This window comes from Scleropages formosus, chromosome 10 (genome assembly GCF_900964775.1).
Source record: "Scleropages formosus chromosome 10, fSclFor1.1, whole genome shotgun sequence".
In the NCBI taxonomy this organism is placed as follows: Eukaryota; Metazoa; Chordata; class Actinopteri; order Osteoglossiformes; family Osteoglossidae; genus Scleropages; species Scleropages formosus.
Genome location: NC_041815.1, coordinates 17247747 through 17270928, shown reverse-complemented (window position 1 = coordinate 17270928; position 23182 = coordinate 17247747). Strand labels below are relative to the sequence as shown.

General features: G+C 42.5%; 1 protein-coding gene across 5 annotated transcripts in view; it reads left to right on the top strand.

The window, feature by feature from the left end:
• The window catches only part of ncam1b (neural cell adhesion molecule 1b), an 84333-nt gene that overhangs the window by 4690 nt on the left and 56461 nt on the right, over positions 1-23182 (top strand). The window lies entirely within an intron of this gene.

Genomic DNA, 23182 nt, shown 5'->3' with positions numbered 1-23182 from the left:
CATAGAAAGTAAGTGTAGGTGCAGTAGAGCTGTGCCATTATAGCAATTCACTTGAAACATCTCACCATTAATCCCGTCAATATAATTTTCACCCCAAGCTTTGTGTTTTCCCTCTTGGAGGAGAGTGTGTTCTTAAAATAAGCCAGTTCATTTCATGCACAGGAGCTTTCCTTCTGGGACACATGATGTGCTGCTGCTGTTCCTATATGACCTGATGGGAGGGCCATGAGAGAGCACGTTGGGATAACCTTCTGCCTTAGCCTGGAAAAGCTGCTCAGGAGACACACTGGCATGTGATGGCTGTCCACCACATAAAAGCTTAACGCTAAACGCTTAGTCTCTGAGAGGGGAAAATGTGATCGTGTATTGAACAATGTTCTGTATAAATTTGTTGCAGCGGGAACAATTTTCAAGGTGACCGCAGATATTAGGACCATCCAGCTCACAAGTGATCCCTAAGCAGAACATCTTGTGCTTGCAGCCAGTGGAATTTCACAGTGGGATTGGGAGGAAAATGGGATTTAGCTCATTTATGAGGAGCAGTCACCCCCTGAAGACTGCTACATCCATTTCCCACTGTGGCGTTGAAGAAAATTACATGGAATTATTGCTCAAAGAAATGACCACTTCATCACAGACCAGCCCGGGTTTTATGTGTGAACAGTGGCACAGTGAGTAACGCTGCTGTCTTACAGGGCCTGGAGGGTGCGAAAGGATAGGGGTTCAATCCCCACTCTGTCTGTGTGGGTTTTCTCTGGGTGCTCTAGTTTCTTCCTCTGTCCAAAGACATAGTGTGTGAGTGACAGAGAGAGTGTGTTCCACTGCTGTATGGATAAGTGACCCATTGCAAGTAGTGTACCTAGCAGTGTAAGTCACCTTGGTGAATAAGGTGTGTGGGCTCATAACACTACTTAGAGTTTTGTTGGAAGTTGCTTTGGAGAAACATGAATGCAAATAAATATTTTACGAAAAAAAAAATTCACCACTTTTTTTTTTTTTCCCTAATGCTGAAGTTTTTCTTTCCATCCTTCTTTAAACTTGGGTTTTTGGTTCACTTTAGAATCTGGCCTCGATGCTTCTGTGGGTTCCGTCATTTTTGTATTTGCTCTCACAGTCAGTGAATTTACGGCATGGAATGTTTTCCCATTTCATAACTGTATTTTTACCAATTAACTGTGGGCAGTTTCACCAAATTATGTTTTGACATTTTTGCTTCAAGTATGTGTTGTGCTAATGCCTTTGTGACTCTTTTCCTGGGGCAAAATAAGTGTTGCACAATTTTAAATATGATGTTCCTGTCTCAAGGCTGCAGAGAAGTGTGAAAGTATGTGTATTTGTGCACACACATGTGGGTTTTTGTGAGAGGGAATTTATTATATCTGGATGTACTACGTGAAAAATTTTCCTCCGGTTTCCTTTCAGTCAAGCTGTATTCTCTCGCTTTTCTAACATGAGCTGCTGTGGTTGGCTTCTTTGGAGCAGAAGTCTGCTCCTCGTGTTTAAGCCCTCACCGTTGCACTTGAACAATATAGCGGACTTATGGCACTGCCCTCGAACATGCACAGAACCATGGAAAAAAACAGTGGGCAAGTGGTTAACACTCCTTACATGGAGGGTGTCTACTTTCACCTGCGTTGAATTGCTTTGTTTGCCATTTTGACGTCTCCCGCTTTTGAGTGGAGTAAAACGCTGTGCTGCGAAAGGTTATCAGCGACCACAGTTTTTTTGATTTCACCTTATTACCTCTTTTTAGTTTAAGGTCCCTCGCTGCTGAGTATGCTTGCTGTTATTTCAGCTTTACAGGTCACTCTCTGGGTCATTTTTTAGGTAGCTGTGATTTAGCTATCTTGAAAAGGGTTTCTGTAGTTTTTGCTTTTTCAGAGTTAAAGGCAAGAGGAGAACCGCTGTGGATTATAGGAATGCTCAGAACAAGCCTGCCTCAGCACTAGCGCTTCCGTGGTGTTGCTGTGCATCTTTTGTGGTGTTTCATTGTACAGTATCTGCTGTGGGCTTCAGGCTTTTCACTTTTGATGCAGTATGTGTTGGGTTGTAAAGTGTGAGCGTGTCAGCTGAAGAAATTCTGGTTCCAAGTACTTGCTCCTAAATAGTGAATTTCAACCTAAATACTTTATGAAGCAATACCATTAATTGACTCTTAGACTCCTGATGTTATTCATTGATCCCAGTGGTTAGCGAACAATATGTAGCTCGCTATTTTTAGGCTCCTTGCACAATTCATTCTTCCCACAAGTCATTCATTTATAGGCTCTTGACAGATTCTAGCAAGGGATAGTTGGTGTACAGGAATAATCCTACAGGCCACTTTAATGTGTCATTATCTGTTTCTAGCATGGGATACTTGTGGAATCTTTGCACCGTCTTCAGAGGGCTTGCCGATACTTGAGGGCTGATTCAGGAGATGTGTTTAACACTGCATCCCTTAAACACCTGGAGGTCATGGAATTGCACGCTTTCAGATAGATCCTATCTGCAGACGAATACCAGAAACCTTTACTGCATTCAAACGACTGAAATCAGATTGCGTACTGGTGCGTTCCCCGTGTCACCTGTAAGCGTGTGTCAGGCGACTGGACCTTGATGAGGATTGATGGCAGACAAGCACTGGTCTGCTTGCGTGAGCTCTAATACGCATGGATTTCTGCTCTTCTTCTAATATAGCTGAAGTTCTCAATTTAGCTGCACCATTTTCCAATGGCTCAGGTGAATGGCGAAAAGTTGCACAGTGAAGTCAACAGAGATCGCCGGAGAATTAACACTTTGCAGATTTGTGCAAGGTACTGCGACACAGAGCCGGGAGCCATCTGGATCCTCTCTGATGGGCACCGGTCATCTCTAGTTCTCTGGGTGATGGCAGCCAAATAACACGATGCCACTGGCAGAAGTAGGGATGAAGTAGGGACATAGCAAACACTTCTTCACACCTTCTCTGAAATGAGGGATATGTTGAGCAGGACTGTGAGACTGGGATTTCCAGATCACAATATACATGGTTCAGTAAAGAATATTAATGTAAAAGTGAATATCCAGATTTGATAAGGATGCACTGGAGTCGGCTCTCTATTGTATTTGGCTCTTTCAAAGCAGTGGATTTTTTGAAGGGGAATCCAAAGCGGGGGAGCTTGGATGACCATGAGTCGCCTGATACCTTTGCGTACAGCTGTTTTTGACATTTACCCTGTAAGTCCCAAGAGAACATCTGTTCCTCCCTGGGCATGAAAGAAGATGTGCTAAATTAGCATCTGTTTGTGGGATTTACTCTGGTTTGTGCATAGACTGCATTTCATAATAACAAGTTTCACAAATGATCCAGATTCCATTCTGCTGGCCTTAAATTTTTAACCATGGTTGTCTGAAAGTATGTAGCAAAAACACCACAGCAGAAGGAACCTTATTTGGAATGTGTTTATTTCTATCTGCCGAGTTGTACAATTTACACTATAGATGGATGAAGGTAAAAGCAAGTTAGTTTCTCTTTTGCAATCTTCACACCATTTTAATAATAAAGACCTTGATTTTGGAATATTAAAGATCATCTGAAAATTACCAGAGATTTTATTTTGCAGACTTAAGTAATATTATGGAATTTATGTGTACTCTATGTGAATTTTGGGGTGTTCTTGAGTGAGGTTCCTAGTGGGATTAGACACATGGTTCAGAGCAGGCTCTGTTGCTGTTTGTCTTTTTTTTCCACATTCATAGAGTTCCTCTAATGTGTCTAATGTTATTTACTTTTATCTTTGAACAATAATACACAGCCAATTGTGATCTCTGATATGAGATTACTATAATCACTTTGCACATCAGTTGCTCACAGCCACTCGCTGCGTCTATAGCAGATCCCTTAAACTTATGACACCATTTCTCATGCAGAGTCGAATAAATCTCCATCTGAGCTGTCGATAAAATGGCTTTCAGTATTACCGAAAACATTACAAAACTGCTTCTAGCTTTTGCACAGCATGAATTAAGCATTAACCAGTCCTATGCACTATTCACAGCATGCGCTTTACCACATTAACATGTTTCTTGTACGTTTCTCCCAAATGGGCAGTTCTGATATAATGGATGTAACTTTAGCATTATACGTTATGAGGCCGCTTGTTCAATTCCAGTCTAGTAGTTAGTAGTATGCCATTGTGTTGTGGATGGATTTTAAAAAATAAAACTTTTAATTTCTCACGTCGTTTTTATTTTCTTCAGCTGTAAATGCTCCACAGTCCATACAATTGTACTGACCGCAAATCCGACGTTAAAGAATGCCTTCAAGTGGTATGGTACGCGGGAAGGTTTGAAATGCTGCATTGTTGCCTTTGAAATGTGGTATTGTTGCATCTTCCAGTGGGGGATGGGGGCAGTACAAGTGGAAATGAGTCATAAACAGCATGGGAGGGGCAGCCCCCCATATCTGCTCCTATTTGCAAGCAGCTGTCTTAATTCTCTGCTATGACGAAGGCGCACTCTTCGGCCCTTTACGGTCCATACTCCAAGAGGAACGGGAGCCTCAAGTTAAATATACCACATGGTTTTGTGTTGAAGTTGCTGCCATTTTGCCTGCTGTGTGGATTTACCTCCAGCATGACATTTACACACAGGTTTGTTTGCAGCACCGCTGCGGTGTCTGATGTTTGACTGCGTGCGCAGTGGGTTTTCGGCACAAAGGAGTCTGCTTGTAATCCTCCTCCTTCCAGCAGAGCTGATGGATAGAATTCCCTCAGAGCGCCATGCTCTTTCCACGGTCCCTCTCGCCTCTAGCGCAGCCCTTATAGTGTGCGGTGATGGCTGAGATCTTGACTGACCTGCCTATAATCCCTAATTGCTAATCTACTCAAAGTTTCGAACGAGGCAGAAATCAACATGAAGGCCAGCGCTGCATGGAGACACAGAATTCTGCCAGCAGGATGTTGTGTTTCGGTGGCGTTCTGTTGGCTGTTCTCGAAGAGAATGTAAGAGCAGAACAGAGCTGCACGATGACCTCCTGTGCTCCAGGGGGCGCTGTAGCAAATTCTCTTGGCGGAAAAGTCTCCCGTGGCTACTTGTGATTGCACACTGTGTTGTTTGTGGGCAACTGTTTCTAATCAGGTATTCTCCTGACCCAGACAGGTATGGAAGTGGAAGCACGTTGACCGCTTCGGGTCTGTCCACTTCTTTGTTTTGCTCCTCGACTGTCCTGCCAATTTTGGACCGTGTGGCAATAAACGCGGAGTATTTACACTAAATTCCTTCATTTACGAAGGAACGCCCTCGAAGTCTACTTACCGTCACATTGCGAAGTTCTACTTTGTGATGTGGGAAAATGTCAAACCAGTTTGAAGGGAAGTTAACCAGCTCGGCAGAACAAAGAAGCTTCCACCGCTGGACTTCAGTCACTAATACACCTTCCTGTATTTTAGTGTAGGTACTACTGAAATCCTCACAGCTTTAGTGTCATGGCGATGGATTTGTCAAGCAGACTCTATGATTACTGGATGGCCGCGCTCCAGTTCATTCCACACACGATTATTCTCCCATCACGTCCAGCCCCTCGTTGACCGCTCAAGCTAAGTCCGGTTGTTCTTCAACACTTTTCCAATGTTCTCGGCAATTTCATTTGGCAGTCACAATGGCTTAATACAACTGTTATTTGGTCTAAAGGCAATAAAGGAATTGTACGTGTAAAAAAAATAAATAAATAAATAACCTGCGTTAATAAATAACAAGCAATAGGAGTTCACAGTGCCATGAATAATCTCGAGGTTGCAGACCACCATTGCTGAACCAGCAGCCCTGAGCAAGTGGAACATTTAAGCTCACTTATCACGAATGAAACGTTACTTCAGCTGAGTGCTCAATTTGCAAAGCTTGATAATGAAATGCATTAAGTTAAGGCACTTAGGCCTGTTTGCAGGCAGGCATGAGGTTATTACTCAGCCACAACGCCGCTCTGCTTTGTTTCCTGCTCAGGTCATGGGTTTTGTGCCGTCTTTTCCAGGTAGAGGCAGCAACACTGACCAGCACCCGGAGCCTGAAATTAAATGGTGGAGTTGCAGGTTTCCCTCACTGCTTCAGGCCTGAATTTTGCAACAGGGCAACAAATTTAAAAAGCCAGTCATGGTAGCCAGAACCTTTCCCTGCAACCTCATACCCACCTTGAATTTTTAGCTGCTGAAATCTCTTTCGGAAATTGAGTGGGGCAGCAGAGGCCGACGGTGGGATTAGGTTGTGATGAATGTGGTAGAACCCTAAAGTGGCGTGGGTGCGTATCGGTGTATCGCCCTGCTGGCCTTACCACCAAGCATAGGAAGACCTGTGTGACAGTTCCTTGGGGCATTGGCGCATCGCCCCGCGACCCAAACCAGCACGCGTAGCAGAGTCGCGTGGCGCGTCCTGCCCTGTTCCTCTGCGGAAGCATCCTGGGATCCGTCCTTCTTTCAGCAGAGTGAAATGAGGAGGGGCAGCATCGAAACCACGTTTCCAAATCCAGAAATGTCGGAATTGGATATTGCTCAACGCCAAAGTTCCGATGTGATAGAAGCGAAGTCGAGGACTCCCCGTGCCAGATGGTCTGTGTCTAGCAGCTGATAGGATGATTTCCTGAAGTGTAGTGAAAGGCGCAATAATGTGTCTCTACGCTTAATTAACATTCAGGACGGATGCCGGATTCTTGAGTTGCTGTTATTGTTGTTGTTGTTAACTAGAAGAATTTTGGAACATGCGAGATTAGGCCTGCTGGGCCTGTACTGTGTTTAACTGTGCATGGAGAAGGATACAAGTCTATTAGCCTGTGGGATTTATTCACCTCTGTTGTCAGTATCCATCCTCACATGAGTTTGGCTAATCATTTCATGTCGGTAATAATCTCAGATTGTATTTTTAACCTCAGCAACGGCTACTCTTCATTACTGCAAACATGCCATGTTCCCTGTAATTACACAAAGGTTTGAAATTAAATGGGCTGTACAATATAGTAAATGGTGAAGAAGGTTAAAACCGACTTTAAGATAATCCTGTCTTCTGTTTTAAGGTTTCATCTGGCTTTTAATTTTAAACCTGTTTTGCAGATATCTTAGGGGTTATCAGCAGTATCTGATAAATAATTCTAAGAATAAGATTAACGTGATTCAGAGGATGTTCTTGACTCATTTAAAACTAGTTTGAGTGTGCTGTGCCTGGAAAATGTAAAGGTCAGACTGGATATACCAGTTAATTCTTCCTGAGCAGAATAATGTTGAGGATTTATTCTCAATTTACCTGCATTTACATAAAATTTACATTTATTTATTTAGTGGACACTTTTCTCTATAGCAACTCGCAGTAGTTTGTATACTAAGCTACTGTACTTGGAATTATTACTCGTTTATACAGTCAAGTACTTGTTACTGGGAAAGTTGTGGTACTTTGTTCAAAGTACTTTGATCAAGTGTACGATATCAGGGGCAGGGACCCGTTCCTGGATCGTTTTGATTGTAAGACAGCAGCTCTAATCACTACACTACCGGCTGCCTTCTGCGCACATCCTGATGCTGAAAGAAGATGTGGGGGAAAGTAATTTCTCTTGGGAAAATGTATAAGATGGAAAGTTTATAGATCATAGCTTCCTCTTCCTTGCTCAAGGAAATCTTGTTTTCACAACCTAATTCATAGCGCTGTGTTGTATACCATTGTTTTAATCGGTTTAACCACATTATCTTTGTCTTTTTGTCTGGGATGATATATGATTTGTGTGGAGGTCAGAGAGACTTCTGGTCATCTAAATTTCAGTTGCTGCTCTACGTCCACTCTGTTACTGTACGTCTCCATAATTGCTGTTTATAAGAATGTGTCAGCAAGCTTTTTTCCTGTCCCGTGTTCAACCCTTTAACTGTCCTGAATTTGACCTCAGTTGTTTCAGTCTTCGCATTAGAGGATTCTGTCTAACTGTCTCATTAGCTGCACCTGGAGCCACTGAACAGCAGGTATTTCCTGAAAAAGCGATCGCAGGATTTTTGTTCGAATGTTACGAGCGCAGACTTTCAGATCGCGCTGGTATTTTATTGGGTCACCTGTCTTTTAAACGGCAACAAAAACGCATTGAGCTTGAAGACGGAGCAGAAGAAGTCTCCGAGGGTGGTGAAAAGTGGCCAGTCGCACTCAGCAGCAAAACGGATCTGATGTTGCCGTGGTGATAGCATTTTATGCTCTGATTCATATTCCATCTTTTGGATGTGGTGTCTGGGGACCGTTAGCCTGCCTCTTCTGCTGTCGGATGTTTACTCTGATTTAGGTTCCTGCTTTGAGGTGTTTTGCTTTTGATCAGCAGACCTCCGTTGCGGCCTGCCGACGCGTCCTATGTGCAGGGCTGGACGTTCTCCTGCTGCACGTACATTACTTATCTAAGCGCCCGTATCTTTCATGTCAGCTTGTCATTGGAGGAGAGCCCATATGTTTAAGATGTTCCCCAGTACCAGACAGGCCAGGATAAGATATCACCCTGTTTGTCCTTTCCAGGACAGCGATGGCGCAGCGGAGAAGGAGTTACTTGCAAGTCATCCTGTTTGTCTCTCTTAGCCGATGACGGGTGCACCAGTAGTCAGTGTAGACCAGGTTTACCCAAGTCATGCTACGACCTCATTGCTGCAAGGCTTGTGCAGTGAATGCTATGACAGATAATTTATATAATTTTCAGAAAATACTGACAGGTAGAAACCCTGAAGTATAATTTTCCTCGTTTTTTGTTTTTACTTGTCATAAAAGTACAGAAGATTTTAGAGCTGTTAGAGAACTTCGCTCTGAAGTCTCTTTGTGCCCTTATGCTGTCAACTTTTTGTACTTTAAATTTTTTTTGAGCGGTACCTGATTTTTCCAAAACCGAGTCAAAATGTTTACTGTTTATATTTGCAGTTTTATTTGTATGTCGAATTTTTATTTGTAGATTTATTTTTTTCTGATCTGTTTTGTGTGATCCGTATAGAAAAACAAAAGAGTGAATAGAGGGGATTCACCTCTGGTTTGTATGTTTTCATACTTTCCGCTGAGCTCCTGTGCACTTGACTCCCCAGCCGTTCTCCATAAGACTCCCACTGACAGCCTTGCTTATCACCTCCGCCCGTTACACCAACCTCTGTGAAGACCGGCCACGTGGAACCTCCACCCACATCCATCCCCGCAGACCTTCTCGGGCCAAGAATATCCCAGGGTCATGGAGAAGCGTACTGGGCTGCCCTGCTTGATTTTTGTTTTCGGTTTAATGGTTTTGGATCATATTCAGTCCCTTCTTTAAATCATTTATATGCTTTACAATTTAGCGTGACCTACTTGTTGTGTTTCGTCCATCTCTGAATAAATGCCCAGGAGGAACTCTTTTCTGCACTTTCAGCATTTCTCTCAACCACACGCTTATCCTCCTCATTAACTGCCCGGAGACATGAGTGATGCTGACCTGATAGCACCGCATGTCAGTGCTTCGAGATAAGATAATGAGACCCAGTTCACTTACTGATTTCATTAGTTTAATGAACATCCGGACTAGCTTGCATACAGCTGGAGACTCTGATGAAACACTTCAGGTAACTTGCTGACCGGTACAGCAGCAACTGTCTTCCCAAAATTTGAAGCCACAGTCTTTTCCTTTCCTTTTGTTCCTAAAGCACTGTGCCACCAGCCTGCTGTACGACGTCCCTCTAGACAGCCAGGGGTCACATGTTCCCGCCACAAAGTCTACTGTTTGTGTTGCTCGCTTATGTTGGTCTTCAAAAGAAACATATTTAAGGTATTGAAATTGCTGAAATATCCGTTTGTGACATTTGCACTGGCGTTTATTGAACATATGCAGCAAAGGCAGTTCGATCTCGCAAGTTTGCTTTTGTCAGCAGTCGGCAGGATCAATCGAGGGCCTGCTGTGAAAGTCACAGGTTAGGCGTAAATTTTCTCCTTTTATCTGATTTTTGCCTTCTCTGAATTTGTTGCTTACAATTTAACTGCCTAGGTGACAAAACAGGAATGGACAGTTTTGTAAGCGCTTCGTATTGTGCTTCACTTATGATAAATGGGCAATGTTGTTTCAGTATCCAGCCCAGAATATGCGATAGGGATCCAATACACAGTATTTTTCTGTCAATTGCTTTCACTGTGTTTTTTTTTTCATATTTATGAGGCTGTCAAGAAGATAAGCCTACACTGTTCTTCGGAGTATCCAAATTTTTCATGGAAAGGAAAAACTTTAAAACACTGCTAACAGGTACATTTAATCACCTGGAGCAGTATTGTGAGTTGTAGGCAAAGGTAAAAGGTAACACCTTGTCCAACGTATGCGACCGTTGTCTTTTGTGCATGCTTTCAATTATTTACATTAACAGGTGTTATGATGTTAGCAGGAACAGATGTTAAAGCGAATCAGATGTTGTTCCTCGCTTCATTTTATGTCTCTGACAGCAACGTTCATTTGCTGAGTGAATGCTTTTATCCAAATATACACTGATAGCAGTTCTACCACTTTTCCCCCTATCGGGTGATGTGAGACGTGTGTGTCTGGGGGTATTTTTGTCTGCTGAGCTGACATGCTGCGGACTGATAAAGCTGTGAAGGTTTAATTAGACTTGCCGCAGTTGTGACACTAATTTGTAGCAGTTCCCAGGAGAAGCTGTCAGGCGTGTGGGTGCTTGATGTCACCTTCTCTTGATGCCACACGCTGGCTCTGTGGGACACGGACGGCCGAAATGACATATTCGTTGTCTGTCTAAAAAAAGGTCACACCAGCAGGCATCTCACGCCTCCCTTTCTACACTGCTGTTTTTTTAGGTACACATCGTACCCTTGCATAGAAACATTTACTTGGATATTTTTACTGCCTGTTACCAGTGGTTTTTATTTCTCAGTGCAAAAGAGTCCAAACCTATGGTTTGCATTTTTATAACCTCAGTGTCTTTTGCATTTTTGCATGAAGAACAATTCATATCACAACTGCTGATATTCAAGGACAGAAGCTGTCCTCTATTCTCTGTCACAAGGAGCATGTACAGTAAGTGTTGTATTTATGTACACAGCAGTTTCAGGACCCTACCTTGAGCTCTGGACCGCTGGAGCATGAAGACCGTGTTTCATATTTAACGACCTTGCTTTTCTTCTCTGGAAATGTATTTGTATTGTGGTTATGCAACCTACTTGGTTTTAGACCCGGAATAATACAGCTTTAATGTCTAAGGCTGTTATAACTGTGGGGCCATAATTGTGTGAAGTGTGTGTTAATAGTACTATTTTTGTCTGTCGTAGATAATTATGACTTTAATTTGTTCTGCTGTAAGGACTGATATTTTTTAGAAACTTACTGAAAGACGAGATATCCGCTGTACATTGAGCATTTCGGCTGACCAGATGGCTGTTTTCATTGGCTTGCTGTCAGAAGTAATACAAATTATAGAGCTGCTCAGACCACTGGATAAAAGGGGCCAAGGAGGCCATCTTCACTCTTAAATCTTTTCAGGATGAAAAACAGTAGGGTGGAGACAGAATATGAGCAGGCCCTGGGGAAAAATTAGGATCAGAAGACAGTAAATATGTAATAAAAAGTCTGTATGAGTCAGTCCAGGTACTCTTTAATGAGCTGTACTCTCCATCTGCTGGAGCACAATTATGACAGCATCTTTTTAAAGTAATTTATAACCCATGCTTGTTCTGTGTTTTCCGTCACAGATCTTAACAGCCGAGACATCCCGGTTTTGTATTCCTTCTGTGGTGTCGTTAAAGGTCTGAGCCATTAGCTGAACCTTTCCAGTGGCTCCCAGGAGAGCCTGAAGAACCTTGTCTCCAGAAGACGCTCTCAGCAGAACTGAATAAGCTCTTTCATTTGGATTTCAAAAGCCTGCTTGGCTGACAGTCAGACAAGGTTTCCTCTGCCGGTGGGAACACCTGAACTAAAATGTTCCTCATTCCTCTTGTAGCGCATCCCGCTCACCTGTCTCTGTTGGGCCTACTCGAAGTTTTTAAAGAAAATCTGCACACTCTTTTAACATACTCATCGAGGCGGGGCAACCTCAGATTCGTAACAACTCTATAGACTAACGCAGACTTTTGAAGAAGTCGTGTTAGCATTTTTTCCTTCCTGAAAAGAGAATTTACTCTTTAGCAATGATAATGGCTGGAACCACAGAAGTATGTATACGCACATAAGCACAGGAATCTTGGCTGCCGAATTTGCTCAACATTATAGTGTTTGAAAGCAGTCGGGGAACGTGGTTCGTGATGGCCATACAGGCTTACTAAACTACACTAGAAATCTGTTATGCTCCCCACTTACATATAGCAGTGTTTCCCATTCTGAATCCACTGTAAGCATTCAGACGGTGATGGCTCTACACCTCTGTTAAACATTACTCTGCTAAGTAGTTTTAGATTAGTGTGATTTTTCCTTTTTCTTTCCTTTCATTGTTATGTATTTTGGCTAAAAGCACAAAATAATGGCTAATAAAAGCAGTAATACTGAGCAGCATCAGCTTCAGAGGCTAAGCTGGTTATGCGGCTACAAATATAGTAGCTAGTTCCCTCCGTATTTTTCCTCAGACCTTGCTTTTCTTTCGTACTTTTATCTTGGTGCTGAAAATTGTTGCGCTTTTATTTCAGCACAGCATGCTTTTACATTCACAGTAAGATGTAAAATATATTTTCACCCGTCTTTCCGGCCTCTAGTAAGATAGATGATCTAGGATGATGTTAGGTTTTCTCTTTATGGCATTCATGTTGCACTGTTTTTGATAGTGTCTGTCATTGATTTGGTGCGTACACCATACAGCAAGCAAACATCACTAGCAAAATAGTACTATATAGCTGGCTCAGCTCCGGTTTTTCTCTGCTTTAATTGCTGATTTATCCACACATTTACATTATGTATATTCCATGCACTGTGTATGGCAGTTATTTGCCCGGTGAGCTGTTTCCAAGTCTGTGCTAGCATTAATATACAGTAGAGCTGGCTCAAAATTAATTATGGCAAAACCATTGCTCTTTTTTAACTTTGTGTGTTGAATCTTTCAAATACATATTAGAATACTACGTATGTTCTGTCAAAGTATCAGTCAGTCGTTGTCTATCAATGGACAGGACCTCATTTGAATCCTTGTTGGAGCATAAAAATATTAGTACTCATCAAGAATAATGGGATTTTTGTTAGCAGTTTTGTTTATGTGTTGATACAGATACCCTGAAGAGAAAAATGACCATCCATTTCATGGTTCACGATGCTGATTGCATTGATTACATAACGTGCGCAAGTGTCAGTGCTCCTCATTACTTACACCGTTCACTGTTGTTGTGGCTAATGGCTTTCCCTGTAGCTGCTGGCTTCAAATGTCAGTAACCATCCTTTACTGGCAACAGATTCAAAAGCTCTGTTGCAATTTAAGTAAATCAGCTTAAGAAAATGAGAAATGAAATTCTGGAAAGCAAGACATCTGAGAGAAGCATCTTTCTGACAACTCCATCAGCCTTTAAAATGTCTCGATCCTATTTCTGTAATTGAATGAAACACTTAAGGAGACTTTCACTGATCCTTGACCGTGTTCTTATCAGACGTCAGGCATAGCGCCGAGTTCACTCACGCCAATTCCGGAGATGTGTAATGGACTGTAAGTGGCATGTGTTCCAGAGGACAGGTATAATTGTTGATGCCTTTAGATGCCTGTAAGTCCTCAAGACCGTGGTTCGCCGGTTCTGCTAAAGCTGAAAGTGGCTATGTCAGTCTGTCACTCAAAAAGGATAATAGGGCAAACTCAATGCATTTCCTCTCTTCCGGTTCTGCTGATACCCCATTGAAAAAAATCCAAAAATGAATACATATATTTGTCACCGTATATTTTACACCTGCTCTCTGGTGGGTCTGGGGTTCAAGTCCTGCTTGGGGTGCCTTGCGATGGACTGGCGTCCCATCCTGGGTGTGTCCCCTCCCCCTCCAGCCTTCCTCCCTGTGTTGCCGGGTTAGGCTCCGGCTCCCCGCGACCCCGTATGGGACAAGTGGTTCAGATGGTTTGTGAACACCTTTCTCTGAATTTTCGAGGATTGTATGTTTGATATAACAAAGGAGTTTTTAGCTGACATTTCAGTCGAGGGTCACATTGTATGCGTGTCAAAGGAAGGACATATGGGAGCACAGAAGGTGCAATTTGATTTCCTGCCTTTTTAGAAGTCTACTTTGAAAGTGTGGTGAAAGCCAGCAAGACATGACCGTGTCACAAAGGAGGTCCTGGATGCCCCTCTGTGCCACCCCCACCCCCCCCCCGCCGGACAGACACTGGTTGCAGGGCTGTTGTGACCCACACCAGGTTCTACGCTACGGAATATTAGACAGGACCTTAGTCACCCCCAGCTGTCAATTGCTTCATCTGAAAGCATCACGGGGTATCAACAGAACAGGAACTCTCTGGAGGAAGGACTTTCAGGAGCTGCTGTAATACAGCTCAGGGCTACAGGTTATTGGGGTCATGTTTTCATCACCTTTTTGCCTTTGGTTAGGTGTTGTGATTAGAACTGGTTCGTTTGGTTTATCAGTTGTTTCAGGACTTATTAAGATGAAATGTAAATTTGTATTTAGACACAGCATTTATGAGAGTCGGGTGTCCAGACCAGTGTCCGCCCACCAATAAGCTGTTCTGATATGATTCTTGGAAGTTCGATCCTAAAAGGATAATCGGTTACTAAATATGTATGGATAGGACGCTTTCATCAGTGAAAGATTTTGTAAAATAATAGCTCCATAAAAACTACTCTGTGTGAGTTTTGTGTGGAATTTATGCATGAGAAGCAAGTAGTTGACAAGCTTGTTAACATCAAACAACTGCACTCCATGTAGTCAAAAGCGTGCATAATTACAGGCAGAAACTAGTTTCGCTCCACAAATGTTCCACCAGCGGGACCCAAGAAAGATTTTAGGTTCAGATTCCAGGAAGGGAACTGCTGTTGTACCTTAATGAAGTAAACTTCATTGACTGTACGTTCATTTATTCATATTTATTCAGTTTTACGTTTCGCTGATTACCTGAAGCTCATACTGATCTAGAGAGACTTACATGGTCTCAAATTTATTAATTTTTTCTTAATTTATTAATTCTCGGTACAGATTGAGGAGCTAATTATTAGTGGCTGATAATGATTTGTAGAAAGAAGATAATGAAAGCTTGGTATAAGCAGCAATGAATTCCAGTGAGAAACGTATTTGCATATTTGAAAACTGCCCTGAAATTATTGACATGTATTCTGGCAATATCATTTATTTTATATGGGTTGTACTTCAATACATTACTCATACATTCCGCACGTGTTTTTCAGACCATTTTCAAATATTCATATATTCTAAAAAATGTATTTCTGTTCCATATGAGATAACTGACTGAACATGTGTAATTAGCTTTTTTGAAATCTATAAATATTGCAACAGTAGTTTTCCAGCTGTTGAGTGAAGAACAGAATTGCTTCTCCCCAAATATGAACTTCAGATCTCTGAGATCGAAAGCATATTGATTTTCTGTCAGGAGGTTGTGAATTTGAAGAATACTTCTGTAAAAGTGTTTTTATAGAACTCTGAAGGGCAGGGTGGATGCTCCTGGGTATGTGATTAGCCTGCGCTGTATGATCACTGCTGTATTCCTGTTAATAGCAATAAACTATAGATTTTCCTTCTCGTATAATCTGCAGGATGATATGGCATGTGGCTTTTACTTGGTGCTGTTTCCCGAACTCGTTGCTGAAAGAGTGTAACGGTATGTCTCGTGCATTTTGTTGATATGTGTGAAGAGTGGCTCAATGTATTAGGTGGTGACTGGGTAGCGTAGTTACTGGGATTTTGCATGGAGGGGTGAGTGGTGTTATTTGGTGAGTGTCAAGGGGAAGGATTTGGTCGATGCTGTATTGGACGGTTTCATACAGCAAATAATGTGCTTAAAAAGTTGATGTGCACAACAAGGTGATAATTGGTGTCATGAAAAGGGTGGTGGATGGTGCAGTGAGGAGTTTGCTAAACAATTCGGTGAAAGGGCGTGGTAAGCAGAATGGTGAATACTGTGATGAGCAGCATAATAAATGTGTCATGAAGAGTTCAGTTACTGGGATAGAAAATTATGTAATGAACAGTGTGATGCACATGGGGGTGAAGGGAGTGATGAACAGTATGATACAATGTGGTAGCAAATGGTGTGATGAATGTGGTGAATAGTGTGATGACAAAAGGTGGTAAAGGTTCGACGAACATTGTGATCGGTGGGGTAGCAAATGATGTGATGAACACTGATGACTGTGGTGGTGAATGTGCGATGAGCAATATGCACAATGGTGAAAGGTATCATGGCTTGACGAACAATGTGGTAAATGGTGTGATAAACAATATGGAAAACAGATGGTGTGGTGAAGAATGGTATGAAAGGGCTTGTAAATGGAGTAATCAAGAGTGTGATGAAGAGGATGGGAAATGGTGTGATGAACAGAGAAGAAAGTGGCGTGTTAAAGTGCGTGGGGAATAGCGTAACGAACGATATGTTGAACGAGCTGGTGAATGGTATCATGGCTTGACGGATGCTGGGCCCTCTTAGCAATATTCCACGCAGCTGGATTTTTCGCTCTACACACAGAAAACAGTTATCTGAGGGAGAAGGAATGCCTCTACAACACGGTCTAAGCAGAATGAGCAGTCTGGGAAGCTGTGTGACCGGTCGTTTGGAACTGATGTATGCTTTTACATGCAATAAGGGATTAGGATGTGATTTTACCTTTCTAGTTACTGCCTAAAAGAAGCAATAGGAGTGCAGAGAAAGACACTTCATTAAACACTGTTCCAGCTCTCGTTTTTGCTCCACTTGTCAGTTTGCACTGAACCGAGAATTTTCACAAAGATTTTATTAGTGTAGTTGCACATTATGTGTGATTTATTAGAACTTAATGTGTCTTTTAGTTCAAAGCTACCATTGAAGTTGTATAATGGTCCATCTCCGGTATTGGTAAAATGATGCACAATGTTTAATCCACCTAATTAAGCATAGGAATTAAATTGTTGCCTGTAGATTAATCATTCCAGGTGATTTCAAGACTGATCATTATCATCCAGAGCCTCAGGGGACCGTTGTCAGTTAAATCCCATTGTTGACACATTTAGGGGACAGATTGGAGCAAATGAATGAAGCACAGCAGTGTTTATCTCCTGCCCGCAAGCCACATAACTGATGTCCACAGCAGGAAGTTCTGGGCCAAGAGCTGCATGTTTCCATGACGTAGCACAGCACCCATACACCTACAGCAGTGACTTCACCCTCACTTTCTCTGCTCGCCAGCTAAGTACAGCCGAACCCACACTCACTACAGCAGCAGGAGGCGATGGTGGTGACAGCTTTGATGGAGGGGCGGGAAGCAGAGCAGTATGGGAAGGTGGATGCCGTTTTGCAGTGTGTCAAAGCTGCTGGCGGAATTCCTCAATGTGTCAAAGTTGCTGGAGTGCATTAAAGTGCATTATTTAATTTTAAACATGAATGTTTGTAGTACCGTCTATGTATTTTTAAATCATTAGTATTACAGTACATACTTACAGAATAATTTCAGTGTTGCTTTTAAATAACATAAGTGATGCATGCATGTTGGAGTAAAAGGATGTAATGCTCTATCCACTTAGGGCTGGACATTAAAAGCTCCCCAGCTCATGAGAAGTAATAGAAGTCCCTTTCTGTAAGGATACTCTCTGTTCAGACTCAGGTTTAACTCTTAAGTGGATGTTTGAAACATGAATTTTACTGGTTGCTTAGTTCTGTATCACCTGTAAAGTGTAAATATTTTAATATGATGAACTTTACTATTTATCTGTAAGGAATTTCTCCCCCCCTAGTTGGAGCTTCTTACTATGTTGCTGGGCAGACTAATAATTGCTAGAGCATAATGATTTTACAAAAGTGTTGAACTCTGTGGGATCATGGGACTTTTTGGAGAACGGATCTCAGTGCTGTACACTCAGACATAGAGTGAATAATATAAAAGGTGGTCAGTAGAGAACTCCTGATTGCTATTTGATAATCTCTCCAAAATCTGACTATTGTGCGTTAGATAGGAGACCTTATCACCAGTATAACATGGTTCATTGTTGCTTGTTTGCCCATAAACGCCTGACCCATCTTGAAATGAGTATGGGTTCACTGGGCTGCCAAGGTAACGTAATGTTCTCATAAAAGACAATGGTCTGCTGTGTTAAAATTCCTTAATGCAGAAGAGTCAAGGGAGTGCATCCTCATTTCCTGCTCCATTAATATCTTTATAAAGCTGTCCCACCAATTCCATGAATGCCATTACATTGGCATTTCAATTAATGCATTCAATGCATTGTTATTTCTTAGTTTCAGCTTAGCTTGAGGTGATTCAACTGCAGTGTATGTGTGGGGCATGAATGGACCCAAATGGAATGGAGTGAAATGGAGACCAATTCTTGAACTGGTGCGCTGGTGGCCTAATGTAATATTGCAATGATTAATGGTAGCATTGCTGATAGAACAGCAAAAATCTATGAAAACCTCCAGGCAGATGAAAAAACAAATACAGGACTCTAGTCCCCCCTCCCTTGGTCCTGTTAGTTTCATACCTGATAGCTTAGTTGCAAAGGGAGACTTATTACCCGTTATTTCAGGTTGTAATTTCGGGTTGTAGTCTTACATCCTTCTGAGAGTTTTGTTGCTTTCTGTCAAAGTGATATTCATGTTCAGGAGCTTTTGTCACTGTATGTGAAAATGAATCCCCTATGTGCTCCTCAGCAGTAGCGCATATACAAAAGTATGATTGACTCAGATTAGTGTAGTAAACGTTTTGTGAGAGACGTGCAAATGGTGACTGCGCTGAGATGTCGTCTTATTCAACTTACACCAGTCAGTGTTCTAATCTAGGCACTAACTTCAATATTTCTTATAAACAAGCTTTTTCTCAGCGCAGTAACATTAGCTAACCAGAGCTGCGGAGAAGCACACTGACAGAAATGTTTGAGAGGAATGTTGGCCGATGACAGAACTTTGAACCAGAATTATAGAGAGGAATGTTGACTAACTGCAGAAAGGTGGAGAAGAACATTGGGTGACCAGAACTATTGAACTGAATGTTCATGAACCACAAAACCATGAAGAAGACCATTGGTTAACTAGACCTGTTCACTAACCACAGAACTGTGGATAAGAACTTTGGTTAACCAGAACATTAGAGGGGAACATTAACAAACCACAGAACCCTGGAGGAGAGCATTGGTTATCTGGAAATGTAGGGAGGAATGTGAGCTAAACAAGTGCAGGGATGATCATTGGCTAAGAAGTCTTCCAGAAACGCTACGTAACCTCAGAACTCAGGACATTCTTTTTAGAATTAGCATAGCTGCGGCACTGCGGGTTGTGAGAACTTGGACTTGCTCCTACAAAGAGTGACATGAGGACAACACCGGAGTGGAGAAACAAGTGAGCCATGGCATCGATATTCCTCTATCACGAGAAGACCATAAAGAAAGGCAGTCAATGTTGGACAATGTATATTCTAAATGCTAGCCTTGGGTTCCATCCCACAAGGTTCCCTACACTTAAACTCTGTTATAGCCATTATTCAAATCAAGCTTTTCTTGATTGTGTAATCAGTTAACTAAGTGACACTCACTTTTCAAAACTGCAAAATTCAGACTTAGAAAGCACTGGGGAAAACCCTTAGCTGATTTAGCTATTTTCTAGTAAGAGGAAATGTGTACATGGATTGAGAATACTGTTATTCTGAGGTGAAACAATGTGGCGAGCAGAGAGCTGATTGATTGTCGTGCACAACCCTGATTTCCATCACACATGCTTAGAATAATAATAATACTTCTGTTGTGTGTGCCTTCGCTTTCAGAAATCATTAGAGCTCCTAATCATCTGCCCTGCTCGTGTCTAATGCTCGGACCTTCGCATCTGCTTTCCCCGTATCTGTCTGTCTTACAGCAGTGCAATTTCTATACAGCAGAAGGAGTTATTAAACCTTAAATGGAATGACAGAAAAGATAGAAGGACTCTTACTATGCAAATCGGCAGCACGGAAACAGCTACATCTCCGGGACACCTGACCGTGTTTCCGCGGCTGTTCTGTGAATGCACGTTGACCTTGGGCCCTTCGTTGTGAATGCCGGAGGTTTGAGTGTATGACTGATTTTGTAAGTGCTCTTCAGTGTAGCGTCTGCTTGGAGGTCGAGGTATGGGGCCTACATCAGCCCTACGCCTGTTTGATGTGCAAATTATTCTCCTGCTGGCCCAATCCTTTTAAAATGCAATCACTTCTGCTGTCTATTAATGGGTTTGTTTCTTTTTTATTTTATGCTAGGCTGACTTTGTGAACATCTTGTCTGTAAAAATTGGTTTCTGTTACTCCAACACTGGAAAGACAGCATACTTGAGTCGGGTTCGGAGCCTGCCAGTCTTGTCAATATTCAATTCGTGGGTAGAAATGTATTGATTTGGGACAATTTCTGTCAAGTTTTGCTGGGTAGTACACTAAACAGAGCTTTCAATGTGATCTTTTGTGGTGTCAACAGTTAATTCCAGTCCTGATGTTTTCTAATAATAAACCTTATCTGCGTTGTGTTTGCATGTTTGATATATCTCACTGAATAACTTTCTGGCTTCCTGTATTTCTTCCGGAATCATTTTCCACCAACACGAGTTAAGATATGTCTTTATTTGGATCCTACGCGCAGCTCATCACGAGGTTTTAGATCATTCCCCCGTGGGAAATGTGTTGTTGCACCATATGAAAGATGGAGATAATTGAGTACTTTATGATTGTAGGTGTAATTATCATCATCGAAGAGAAAGGTACAGATTTACAGCCTACAGAGTTGAGTGGCAGTGACTGCCGGGGGACACGGCACTCAGAGGCAGAGCCAGTTTTGGTTGGATAGATGCTTAGTTCAAAGCCACATTAACCAGAAAAGAAAATCAAAAGCTGAAAAAATGCGGAAATAGTCAAATGGGAAAGGGTTTTTGCATTCATTTCAGAGGGTAAGGAGCAGCCTCATTCTCTCCAAGGAGCAAGGCTTGGTAGATTGGAAAGCTCTGGAATGTAGAATGATGTTTGTGGTGTGGTTTGGTCAAAGCAGAATCAATGGGCCTCATCCCTGTTAGGACAGCCGTGGAACACAGAGCTCCATTTCATTTAGTTGTAAAAAATTCCAACTTGTCGGTATGCGAGTGTCGCTGGCACTGCAGAAAGTAACCTGTCTGCTGTATTCTGTCTGCATGTACAACCTGTACAGCTTTATCGTGCATAGGCACTATAGCTTCAGTCTTTGAAATGGAATCATTTAAGGTCTTTAATGGTGTCTGCTTCGGTAATAGCTGCGTTGTGTTTATGGCTAAGAAGTTCCTTGCTTCTTGTAAGTGAATGGTGTGGCCCAAGACCCCGTGCTGAAACAAGTTGTTTATTGTTGTTGCTGTAGCAGTTCAATCCTGGGAACAATGGCCCGTGTCAAATCCACTTCAGGAGGTCTGCTTGGTCTGCCATCCAGCAGCTCCCCCCAGCCAATGCTGTGCCAGGCAATGGCACTCATACTCAAGGTCGTTGTAACCAGTGGGCTAATGTGGTATTTCTCATACCTGAAAGAAGTTGTTTTTCCCAGAAAAGTCAACAGTACTTTGTTCACTCTTTCAGATGACTTCTTCAGTGTCCCCAAGCCTGACATATTGCACTTCTAGACCATATAAACCCTCCAGGAAGGCTAAAGGAAGGAGTAGCTTTGTAGAACGTTGTCCACCTTCTTCGCAGATACACAAGTGGACCATTGATGCTCACTCTGCACGTTGCCATCTGCCTCAACCCAGAACGTGTTGTCCTGGCAACCAGCAGGGCTCCCTTTGGTGTTGATCAAGGCCTTTCTTTGTGAGAGCGCTGGTGGCGTTATCACCCACGGCCACTGGAGTCCAGTGCAAGCCTCGTCACAACTTCAGTGTTTAATTCAGAAATTCGGGTTAAGTACCATATTTTAGTTGTCCTATGAGATATGTTGCTTTGGTGATGTGTTTAATTGTGTGGCGACAGCAGAAGTGCAGCCTTGTTTGCTGTAATTGTCATCAGCATGCAGGAGGCGCTCTGACGAAGACTCGCTCAGCACCAAAACGTGTCAATGCATAATTCGCACCTCTACACCACTTTCCGGTGGGCACAGTGATTCATGCACCTTATGTACTATCAGCTAGTTTTGTCAGCTCAGACAATGGTCCTGGGATTTATAGCACACAGTGAGCCGTTTATCTGGTCATCTGTTCAGTTTTCAGATGGGCGCAAAGCAGCTAATGAGGGTTGTTTATGGCTTTCTCGGCAACAGTGCTGGAATAACTAGAATTTTATTACTTTTCAACTGCTTAAATTTTAATGTTAATCTTAAAGCCCCATGGCATCGCCCCCAGGCTTTATTAGTACATCACGGTAATGACATGGTGGTATGCTTTTGCTTGTTTTATCAACTTTATACAACAGCTCCTTTTTGACATGATGCAAGGACAACAGCTGCTCTTGAATGCATCCTGTAGGGTGTGGTGGAAAGCACCTTTTGGAAAAGAGGTGCAGTTTCAGGAGGGACACCCTCAGGTGTTTGTGCCAGGGCCACACCATGCTGAACTCAGGTAGGGAACAGCTTTCTAGGTGCTGGTTTGCCCCCTACGGGAGGCAGCGGAGCTCTTCTCACCTGCTCAGACTGTGAATCTTCAGCCTAAAATAACATCCTCTCAATTCTCTGCTCTTCAGAACTGCAGCCCTGGAGAAAATCAAAGTCCCTTCCGGTCATTGATCCCAGCGGAGTTTTTGGCGTTTTTGTTGTGCGTTCCTAGTTGCTTTTTGCACTGCAGGCTTGAGGGGCGAGCTGGGCTGCTGGAGAGGAATGAGGGCATCGCACTGACTGCTAATGAGCTTAAAATTCAGCACCAGCACTCGCTTCCTGGAAAACAGTGCTTCTTTCCCCAATCAGGTTCCCCACAGCTGCACACATTACACAGCCCACAACCTGCAGGTGCCAAAGAAAAGCCAGCACAATTTTTTTATTTTTTATTTTTTTTTTTTTTATTATTGCTGACTTTTTTTAACTTCTGGGGTGATATATGAAGCTGTAGCCAACATGAGCTGAGCAAAGCCTGGAAAGTGAGAATTCACCACATGGGTTATGCATGATGTGCCACTGAGAGAAAGAAGTGTCATCTCCAGGCGA